General features: G+C 51.2%; 1 protein-coding gene across 5 annotated transcripts in view; it reads right to left on the reverse strand.

Moving 5' to 3' along the window:
• The window catches only part of HRH2 (histamine receptor H2), an 85669-nt gene extending 74475 nt beyond the window's left edge, over positions 1-11194 (reverse strand). For 4 of the 5 annotated variants that reach the window (XM_063642600.1, XM_055285190.2, XM_055285192.2 and 1 more), the window contains exon 1: positions 11042-11162. The gene's annotated coding sequence lies outside the window, so the exon portion shown is untranslated. Of the gene's footprint in view, positions 1-11041 lie in introns of all 5 variants that reach the window. The other variant, XM_055285191.2, reaches the window with a different exon arrangement.
• Positions 11195-11579: the final 385 nt, after the last annotated feature.

The following is an 11579-nucleotide window of genomic DNA, read 5'->3' on the forward strand; positions in this document are numbered from 1 at the left end:
AGTCCTGCCCTCAACATCCCTTCCATCCTGGGGAGCTCCCCTCTCCCGTGCTTCTCCCACCCTCTTTCTGGATTTGGACAACTCTGCCCTGACCTTGCTGCCCTTCCCTAAGAGTCTTTGAGTGCCTGTCACCCTCGCTCTGCTTCTGGGAGCAAGCGATTGTTCCTGGACAGCCTGCAGAATGGCTGGACTCCTCCTCACTGAACAGACTGGGGCCTCCCTCCTAGCCGGCCCCTCACCGCGACTCTCATCTCAGTCTCCAGGACCTGATGAAAAAAGGCATCCTTCACAGCAGCTGCAGTGAGTTCTAGTTCAGCTCTGCTGCTACCAGTTAGTCAATTTTGGCCAGATGACTTTGCTTTGAGCCCCAATTTCCCTTCTTGTAAAATGAGGCTAATAACCCAGCCTCACAATGGAGTTGACACGTGTATGGGGTCAAGATCAAGACCCTTCTAGAGCCAACTTCCTGAGTAACATTCCCCTGCACCTCCACCCTGCGAGCAACAGCTGGGGGGGTCTCTGCCTCAGACTTCTCAACTGGCGGAAGGAAATCCCTGCAGTCCCCCGCTGTCTGACTGCTGTGGGGAGTCAGTGGGCAAATATGTGCCAAGCCCCAGCACTCACTACTTTGTTCACACACCGTGAGCATAAATAGCGCACATGTGTGATGCACAAGACCACAGTACAGTGCTTGACCCACACTGGCACCTGCCTTCCTCCAGCTCCCCAGGTGCCTGTGCCCCGCCCCGGCCCTTCCCCTTCCAGAACCTCATCCCCACACAGTCCCAGCCCTGGGGCACCAAACCATGGCTTTTCAGCACCTGGCCCCTGCTTTGCTAAATGCATTTGTTTCTGAGGTTCCAAAGAGACACAGCAGTAGAGAGGAGAGAATGATGAACCCCACAGCCCCTTTTCCCAGCCTCAATGTTGTCAGCATTGTGCCAATCGTCTTTCATCCCCACCACCACATAATATTTTTTGTTTGTTGATGTGAATATTTTAAAGAAAATCCAAGTAGGTGGCCCACTTTCTAGGGATGCTCACTCTGCCCAGTTAGAAATATATAGAACAACTGTAGGTATAACTGTTTTCTTGACAATAGGCAATATTGGGAATGACCTGTATGTTCAAAACTGGAAGAATGGTTAAATTATGTCATAACAAAATTACTATAGCTGTTACTATCACTTCTTGGAAACTATGAAATAATGAGGGGAAATGGTTATATTTAAGTCAAAAAATAGCAGGATTCAAATTGTAAGGAGACAATGATTGTAACTATGAACTCCTAATCTGTTAACTTACAGGGGATGTGGGGGGACAGTAAAAAACAAATGTATGCCTAGTAGGACACGCTGGATGGTGTTAGTGGTTTTCTTTGGATGGTTGTACTGGCTATTTTGTCTTCTTTGCACATTTCTTTTGCTTTTCTTTTTCTTTTTTTTTTTTTGGAGGGGAGGGACGGAGTTTTGCTCTTGTCACTCAGGCTGGAGTGCAATGGTGCAATCTTGGCTCACTGCAACCTACGCCTCCCAGGTTCAAGCGATTCTCCTGGCTTAGCCTCCTGAGTAGCTGGGATTACAGGCACCTGCCACCACGCCCAGCTAATTTTTGTATTTTTAGTAGAGATGAGTGTTCACCACGTTGGCCAGACTGCTCTCGAACTCCTGACCTCAGGTGATCTGCCTGCCTCAGCCTCCCAAAGTGCTGGAATTACAGATGTGAGCCACCGCGCCTGGCCCGCACATTTCTTTATTCAAAGTTTTCTACATTGAGAGTTAAGTCTACAGTGACTAAAAAACAACATGTAAGGTACAAAATAGTATGTATAATATATTCCCGTTTGGGCCAAAAATAAGACTATACATTACATATATATATATGCCTTCATTTGCAAAAAGAAAACCTGGGAGAATAAACCACAACAAATGAACAAAAGAAACCTCTTCTTGGCCGGGCGCGGTGGCTCACGCTTATAATCCCAGCACTTTGGGAGGCCGAGGCGGGCGGATCACGAGGTCAGGAGATCGAGACCACGGTGAAACCCCATCTTTACTAAAAAAAAATACAAAAAATTAGCCGGGCGTGGTGGCGGGCGCCTGTAGTCCCAGCTACTCAGAGAGGCTGAGGCAGGAGAATGGCGTGAACCCGGGAGGCGGAGCTTGCAGTGAGCCGAGATCGCGCCACTGCACTCCAGCCTGGGTGACAGAGCAAGACTCCGTCTCAAAAAAAAAAAAAAAAAGAAACCTCTTCTTTTTTTGGAGCAGGGATTGGACAGATGGTGGCCAGGGTGCAGTGAGGCCTTTCATTGTGTACCTTGTAGATTGTACTTTTGAACCACATGAAGGTCTTATCTACTCAAAAAGTGAAAAGAAAAAACAACCATCTAATCAGTCTTTAGAAGAAGGCAGTATGGTTCCAAATGAGCTCTGTGGATATTTGTTAAAGGTGCTACTTCAAAAAAAGGAATCCGGAGGCCGGGCGCAGTGGCTCATATCTGTAATCCCAGTGCTTTGGGAGGCAAGGCGGGTGGATCACTTGAGCCCAGGAGTTCAAGACCAGCCTGGGCAATATGGTGAAACCTCGCCTCTATTAAAAAAAATACAAAAAATTAGCAGGGTGTGGTGTCGCATGTCTGCAGTCCCAGCTACTTGGGAGGCTGAGGTGAGGAGGGTCTCCTGAGCTGGGGAGGTCGAGGCTGCTATGAGCTGAGATTGCACCGCTGCACTCCAGCCTCAGTGATGGAGTGAGACTCTCTCTCAAAAAACAAAAAAGGAATCTGCGCCTGAGTTCAAGGGTGAGTCACGTCAACTGGGGTCTCTGTTGCGGACTTGACTGAACTCGCTATCCTGTACTGTGACTGAGAGGGGCCGGGGTTAGCAGGGCTTCCAGAGAGCCAAATGAGGCCCCAGATCCCACCTCCACAAAGCCTTCTCTGAGACTGACGCTCCAGGAACACAGTTTGGGGACTGCAGGGCAAGCAACTCCCACACTGGCCCAGCCTCTAGGTAGCAGGGCAGAGACAGGGATGAGGCTGGTCCTGGGGTCTCAGATCCCAGGGCCTCAGGGCTCAGGCAGGCAGGTGAAATGTGGCAGGCTGCACCCACAGTGGGGGTGTAGTGCCCAGCTGGAGGGGCAGCCACTACACAGCTGTGGTCATTGTGGTCTCAGTGCCATCAGAGCTCCACATTCTCCAGAAGCTGGAAATCTGGATGTTAAGTAACATCTTCTGGCTTTGAAATAAAATGTCCTAACTTTTCAATGAAATCTCATTTAAAACTGTTGGCTCATTTTTTTTTTCCCAAACAAAAATATCTTGTGGTCTCTGCAAAAGTCCTCTGCCAGCTGCCATCTATGATCTTCGCATGTTCCTGGTGTTCGTGGAGAGCCAGGTCGGTTTCCAGGATTTCCTTCTTCCTTTTCTAACCACTCTTGCCCATTTTATAATCGCTTTGAGAGCTTGGCCTCAGTTGACATCACATTTACTGGTCAATTGTTTGCGGGAATCTGCCTTCTGCCTGTTTGACAATCAGACTGACAGGCACCCATCTCTGGCCCTGGGAGTGTGGTGAGTGTTGAGAACTTTCTAGCTCTAGCAATGGGCTTTCTCAGGGCAGTGAGTGCTCTGTGCCTGGAAGCGACAGTCAGTGGTCTTGTAGCCAGGACCCCTGCTCTGGGTTCTAACAGCCCTCTGACACCAAGCAGGGATGCCCCTCCTGCCCACTCCAGCCTCAGTTTCCCCTCCCATCTTGCCATCACACCCTCTGTGCTCCAGGCATCCAGGGCCTCTCACTGTTTCTTTAACTCTCTTTAATTCTCACACTTCTGTGCTTGTGCATATCCAGATCCCTGGGTCCGGACCTCCCTCTCCCGCTGCCGCTACTCCCCCTCTCCAGCCACCTGGAAAATGCCATGCTCAAATGCCAGCTCCTGCAGCTCCTGTGCCTCCTCGGTCGTAGCAGGAACCCCCGGAGGCTGGCATCAGCTGTTCCTGTGTCATTCATTACTTAGATTCCTTCCTTTCCTTCAACCCATACCCCCGTCAGATGATTTTACCTCTCGGCTTTGAAGCTGTCCCTTCCTCTCCAGCTGCAGAGTACTGGCCTTCATCCCGGCACAAGACGAAGAAAAAGAGCCAGGGCATCCTGATTAAGTTCCTGGCCTCCTGCTCTCTCCTCAGCCCCACCCTCCTCCGCACTGTCTGGAGAAAAGGCATTTTAGAAAATGCAAACCAGATCACCTCTATCCTCAGCTGAAAATCCTTTTGTGCAGGCCGTGTGTGGTGGCTCACGCCTGTAATCCCAGCACGTTAAGAGGCCACGGCAAGAAGGTCTCTTGAGCCCAGGAGTTTGAGACCAGCCTGGGCAACATAGCGAGCCCCTGCCTCTAGGAAGAAAAAAATAAAGCAGCATGCATGGTGGGGCTCTCCTGTAGCCTCAGCTACTTGGGAGGCTGAGGTGGGAGGATCGCTTGAGCTCAGGAGGTCGAGGCTGCAGTGAGCCGTGAATTCGCCACTGCACTCTGGTTTGGGTGACAGAAAAAAAAAAAATCCTTCCGTGGCTCCCACTGACTACAGGACAAAATCCAAACACCTCAGCTTGACACTGAAGACTTTTCAAGGTCTGCGCCCTTGATTCCTCTACTGCCTGCCCCCACTGCCCTGGGGTCTCAGGTCAAGCCTAATCATCCTGAATGCCCTGAACACCCCTGGACATTTCGCAGCTCTGCTTCCTTGTGCACGCCCTTTCTACATCTGGAATACCCAGACGCTCTGTGTCTACCTGCTGCATTCCCATGCACCTGTCTGCTTTCCACACTCTGCTGGAATCTTTTATCAGGTGTATCCATTGCTGTATCTTCAGTGCACTGGCCAGGACTGAGCACAAGCAGGGCCCCAGGAAGCATTTGGTGAGTGACGGAATGTGTGAATGAATGGCCCTCATGTTAAGAGAGGCTTTGGCTGTTAGATCTTTCTCCCAGGAAAAATGGGCAATTCTAGAGCCCAAGGTGGCTGAAGCGTCCAGTCCTTGCTGGAGCTGAGGTGTTTGCAATCCTCCCTCCTGTTCTTGGAGGTTGGGTGCCGGGTCAAAGCTGCCACACGCTCCTGCAGACTGTCCCCTTGGGGCTGGCAATAATCAGCCACGCTGCCTGCTCCAGTCCGTGACCAACTTGGCTCCAGCCACCCTTCTCTCACAGCAACGGCGCCAGGCCCGCACCCTCCTGGCATTGCTGTCACACAGCATCAGATAAGGGCAGAGCTGGAAAGGCCCTTTGCAATCAGCCAGTCGCACTTCTTCTGGTTTTCAGATGGGGCAGCTGAGGCTCAGAGTGGGGAGGTGGCTTGCCCAGGGTCACACAGTAGTCAAAGGCATAGTCACACCTGGAGTTCTTCAAGATCTTATCAAACAGGAAGATACGATCAAAGAAAACTTGAAGTGTGCTAGAGGGGGGCTGGAGAAGTGTCCTTGAGACTGGGAGGACAGGGAGGGCCTCTCTGAGGCTGATCCTCGAACTGCTGTGCAAAGGGCAAGCTGGGCAGAGGAACTGGCGAGTACAAGGGGCCGGTGGGGAATGAGCTGGCCCTTTTGAAGCTTTGGCCAGAGCCGAGTGAGGAGAAATGCAGACAGGGCACGGGCAGGGCCTGATGGAGGGCGCCTGATAGATTTCTATGGAGTTTGCATTTCAGTCCAAGTAAGGGAGTGACGCACTGAAGTTTAAAAGGTGACTCTGATCTGAATAGACAGTTCTCCAAAGAAGATACACAAATGGCCAACAAGCACACTGAAGGATGCTCAAAGTCATTAGCCCTCAGGGAAATGTAAACCGAAGCCACAATGATAGCACTTCACACCCACAAGGATGGCTAGAATCTAAAAGATCTAAGAAGCTTTGGAAAGGACTGGGACCTCCACGCACTGCTGGTGGGAATGGAAGACAGCGCAGCCTCTTTGGAAACAGTTTGGAAATTCCTCAAACAGGCGCCAAGTCAAAGCTGCATCACCATGTGATCTAGCCATTCTACTCCAAGGCATATATTCAAGAGAAATGAAAATATATGTCTCCCCAAAAGCCTATATGCAAATGTTCACAGCAACATTATTCATTATAGCCCCAAAGCAGAAACAACCCAAATGCCCGTCAACTGATGAATGAAGAAAATGTGGTCTATCCATATAATGGAATATTATTTAGCCATAAAAAGACATGAAGCACTGATACATGCAACAACGTGGATGAACCTTAAAAACATGCTGGGTGTAAGAAATCAGTCACAAAACCTATGGTATGATTCAATTTTTGTGAAATGTCCAGAATAGGCAAACCTATAGAGAGGGAAAGTAGGCCTGTGGTTGCTGAGCCTTGAGTGGGAGTGGGGAGTGGATGGACGGTGAGTGCTAATGTGGACAGGTTTCTTTTGGGGATAGTGAAAATGGTCTGAAATCATGTAGTGGTGATGGCTGCACAACTCTGTGTGAATATCCTAAAAATTATGGGCTTGTCATTTGAATTGGTGACTTTTATAGTATATGAATTATATCTCTGTAACGCTCTTATGTTAAAAAAGAAGACCACCTTTGTTGCTTGAGGGGTGGGGGCAGAGGGGAAGCAGGGAGCCAGGTGGCCAATAGAGCAACCTCAGGCTCAAAGGACCAGTGCTTTGAAGGCACTTGGTAAACACCTGTGGGTACCTGAACCAGCTGATCCCTGGTCAGGAATGCTCTTGTTTTCCAGCCCAGGGTTTCTTAACCTCGGCACTAGTGACATTTGGGACAGGATAATTTTTTGTTTTGAGGGCTGTCCCGTGTGTACTGTGGGAAGTTTAGCAGCATCTCTAGCGTCTACCCACTAGATGCCAGCACTCCCCCTCCCCAAGTTGTGACAATCAAAAATAGCTCCAGATGTTGACAAATATCTTCCAAGGGGCAAAAATGTCCCCAGTTGAGAACCATCGTTCCAACCTCCCTGGCTCACCTGGTGAATTACTACTTATCCTTCCTGATCTATTTCAAATATCATCCCCTCCGGGCAGCCTTCACCCTGCATCCCCTGAGGGCCCAGAGTTTCCTAAACACCCCCTATCAAAGCCCTGAGGACCCTGCTTACACACCACTCTCCCCACACCCCACTGTCTGTAAGCTCCCTGCAGCAATGGCTTTTTTTTTTTTTTTTTTTGAGACAGAGTCTCACTGTCACCCAGGCTGGAGTGCAGTGGCACAATCTCGGCTCACTGCAACCTCCGCCTCCTGAGTTCAAGAGATTCTCCTGCCTCAGCCTCCTGAGTAGCTGAAACTACAGGCATGTACCACCATGCAAGGCTAAATTTTGTGTATTTTTAGTAGAGACGGGGTTTCACCATATTAGCCAGGCTGGTCTCGAACTCCTCACCTTGTGATCCTCCCACCTTGGCCTCCTAAAGTGCTGGGATTACAGGCGTGAGCCACTGTGTCCAGCCTGAGATGGCATCTTATATATGCCTAGGTCCCCAGTATTTGGCACAAACCCTTGCACTTTGGAGGTCATTGTTGTGCCATTTCTTCACCTCTACAGTGCAGAGATGCATTGCTTTTTACAGCATCTCTGTGATCCCTGATGAAATGTTGGTTGATTGAATCTGTCAACCCTTCCTGACCCTGATTCGAGTGTAGGCTGTGGATTTAGATGGCCAGTGTTCAAATTCTGTTAGACATTGGGCAAGTGGCTGAACACATGTTACTCTTAGTTTCCAATCTGAAAGTGAGACCCACAGGGTTATCATGGGAACATAGTAAGAATACAACAAATAACAGATATTATTGATATTAATAATTTTGTATTTCTTCTAAGGGGCCTGCCAGGCCTCGACATAGAGGTGCCCCTATTACTGACAAGCCTTCATGTGCCAGCCCCATCCTGGGTGCTGGCAAGGAGGAGACAGTTTACATCGTCCCCATCTTTAAGGAGCCCTGGGGGAGGAGCATACCTGTGAACTGTGGGGTCCTAGAAGATCTCGTTTGAATGGAATCTTGAAGGATGAGTAGGATGGGGTTGCTAAGCAAAGGAGGGCATTGCAGGCAAGAGAAATTCCAAGTGGGAAGTTTGGAGGTGGGCAAGAACATAGTTAATTCAGCCAGCTGGATGTGGATTGTTGTAGGTGGACCAGCAGAGGGTGGGTGGGTGGGGTAGCTGGAGGCGATAAGGCTGGCCAGAGACTAAACCATCATGAGCCATGTATGCCAGTCTAAGGACTTTGGTCTTGATCCATTTGGTAATGAGGAGTCTTGGAATATTTTTGAGCAGGGGAGCAGTAGTCTCAGATCTGTATTACCAAATTGACAATAGGATAAAGGATGTATCAGAACTGGAGGGGACAAGATAAGAGACAAGAAGATGGTGAAAACTTCAATCTGGAAAACACTACTCGAACCCTTTTAGAGGAAATTCAGTCTATATTGTAGGCCTGAGACAGGGCACCCTCAGATACGGGGCACCCATTTTACTGAACCATAAGTTACCTTTTTTTAATCAGGCACCCTCCTCCCTGCTCTCAGAACTCGAAGCCAGGTAGTCCACTAATTATTAAAGAACATGCTCATTGCATAAAATCTGGAAAGTCAAGAAAAAGTAGTCAGGGAACAAATCTCCCACAACCCCACCATCCATGGGCAAACACTGTTAACACTCTTTAGCCTATTTCCTTCCAGTCTTTTTTCTAAGCTCTTGCCACACATTTGGGACCCTGCCATCTGCATGCTGATGCAAAACATGTTTCCATTCATTAAAAACTCTCAACTTTTGGCGGTCACATGGGTGTTCCATAATTTTGATTCCCTACTGTTGGACATTTAGGCACTTTCTGACTGTTGATGAATATCTCTGCATGTGAAAGTCTTTGTGCATATCTCCATCCTTTCATTTGGATGTACTCCTCTTCTTTAAAACATTTTTTGGCAAAGGAACCTCTTTAGCCTGCTGGGACACCCTTTTCCCCATCATCAGGGATTTCTTCCTCTAGTCTAAATTAAATCCTTGGGATTGGAACTTAATCCTGTTTCCCTTACTTTGGGGTGTTGGCAGAGATGGACCACAGCTGGTCTTGTTTTTCCCATGGACACGTCGCCTGGGAGGGTCAGTAGTTAATCATCAGCCTAGGATGGAGAGTGGGATGTGCCTGTGAGCTCAGGAGAATCGGCCTAGGCTGAGATGAATAAAGACAAGGTTGACGGGGACAAGGTGACGGAGGGAGCAAAGAAATTGGTGGGCTGGGGTGAGTCAGTCTGATATCGGCTTCCTGTGTAGTATTGAGTAGTGACCTTCCTTCCTTCCAGACCCTTAGAGAAATCCCTTGGCAAGAGTACCCCAACCCTGCTGCCAGCCTTCAGGCTCACTTTCTCCAGTGCTTTGTAGCAGTCCTTCCTATGACACATGGAACAAGAAGCCAGTGCTGATCACGCACGTGCCAGGTGCCAGGCCCTGTGCTATGCCGCAACTTATACAGTCGTATTTTGGGGCCGGCACGATACAACCAGAAGCACCCTGGAGGCGGGCAGACCTGGTTCCAGTCTCTGAACAGGCACTTCCTGTGTGTGACTTCCGGTGTGACCACATGGCAATCATTCACCTCTGGGAACCTCAGTTTCCTCATCTGTAAATTGGGATTTGATGGCACCAGTTTCCCAGCATTGCTGTGGTAACTCTAACCAATGCCGTACTTGTAATGCACCGAGTACCAGGCCTGCAAGGAGCAGGTTCTGGAGATAAGTTATTTTCTCATGATACTGAATTCTCCTTATATCCTAGCTCAGATATAAGGAGAAAATGCCACCATCCAGACCCAGAGATGTCAAAAAATGTAATCTATCCAATTGCCTTGGATAAAGTCCAGGGACAGGAAACTCATTAGTAGGTAGGAATTTATAACTTCCTTTTATAAATAAGGAAACTGAGGTGCTGAGAGATTATGCCGGGAGTCTTCACAGGACAAAAGCTGCCATCTGAGAGACGTCATGTCTTAGAGGAGCATCAGCCTCAGCATAGGTGTGCAGTGGAGGCTGAAGCTTCTGGGCCCCCCACGTTCCCTAGGCCCTGCCCTGCTTCATGCCCAGCCCGGCCACCACCCAGCTTCACCGATTGACCCTCTCTGGCAAAGGACACAGAGGGGACCTAAGGCATACAAATGACTTCCCAAGAGGCAACCGCCTCCAGGACTGGGCCCATCTGATCTAGGGCATAACAGCTGCCACTGGGGGACACCACAGCACTTTCCTGCCCTACCTCCTTGGCCTCACAACACCTCATGGACGGGGTGGGGGGATTAGCGTGGCCCTGTTCATGGAGGAGGAAACTGAGGCTCTCAAGCTCAAGGTCACTGCCCATACTGGGATTCCTATCAGAGGCCACTTGCTGGCTCATCCCACAGGCGAATCCACGTCCAGATGTCCCCAGCAAGGACTCCCACCCGCTGAGCGCTGCCTGTTGTGGCTCCGGTCATCGGTCATCGGTCATCGGGCCGCAGGCAGCAGCCCAGCGGGATGAAGGCAGGTCGTTCTGGTTTCCTGAGACACAGAAGCCTCCTCCCCACCAGCCCCCGCCCTCCGCTGGCTTCTCTTTAGCAGAAAGTTGCTCCATGCTCCGACAGACACATCGCCGCGAGAAAATGCCACCACCCAGACCCGGAGACAAAACGGGACTGTTTCGGCGCAAGTGGACTTTCCAAATCCATCCTTCGCGGGCAAAGGGGGTATAAAGCCGACCCGCGTCCCGAGCACTGCCGTGCACCGGGGCTGCATCCCGAGCTCTCAACGCCCCCTTGGGGAAGGCACGACCCCCGCGGTCACAGAGAAGGAAACTGAGGCTCGCAGGCCAGGCGGAGGCACCTGCCCAAGGTCAGGCACAGCCAGGGAGCGGTGGGGCCGGGGCTCGAACCCGGGTTCGGGGCCACGACGGCCGCCCGGGGTCCCGGAGCGGCCCCTCGGGCGGCTCCGCCAGCCCACGCCGGGTCCCCAAGCCCGCCTGGGACCCCACCCCGAGCCGAGGCCCCGCGGGGAGGCGGCGGCCGCGTTACCTGGTGCTGCTGCCGCGGGTGTTGGCTCCGCACCCGGTTCGCCTCGGTCCCGCGCCCGCGCCGGCTGCGCTCCGGGCAGGGATGCTGCGGGCGGCGCGCGCACGGCCTGCGCCCCGCGCCTCGCACCCACTTCCTCGTCTCCGCCCCCAACTCGCTCCTCCTTGCTCTCAACGCTCCTTCCCTTCCTTGCCTCTCCAAGTCTCTCTCTCTCTCTCTCTCTCAGCGCGCACACGCCCACATTTTCTCCCCCAGTCTCCCTCTCCCACGGTCTCACCCACTTTCTATTTTCCTTTCTCCTACACCCTCCCTCCTCATCTCGCAGACTCTGACACTTGCCCCTTCCTCTTCCTTTCTGCCACACTGCCCCCTCTTTCTCTCCCTTTTCTCCCTGGCTCCTTCCCTCTCCCCGCCCGGCAGATTGTGAGCCCGCCCTTGACCCGGCAACCGTCACCTGTGCAGATATTGGCTGAGTGGCCACAGCTGGAGGACCTGCCCCGGGTGGGCGCTAGACCCAGGAGGTCAGGTGGCATCCCTCACA

Source organism: Symphalangus syndactylus, chromosome 7 (assembly GCF_028878055.3).
Source record: "Symphalangus syndactylus isolate Jambi chromosome 7, NHGRI_mSymSyn1-v2.1_pri, whole genome shotgun sequence".
NCBI classification, from domain to species: domain Eukaryota; kingdom Metazoa; phylum Chordata; class Mammalia; order Primates; family Hylobatidae; genus Symphalangus; species Symphalangus syndactylus.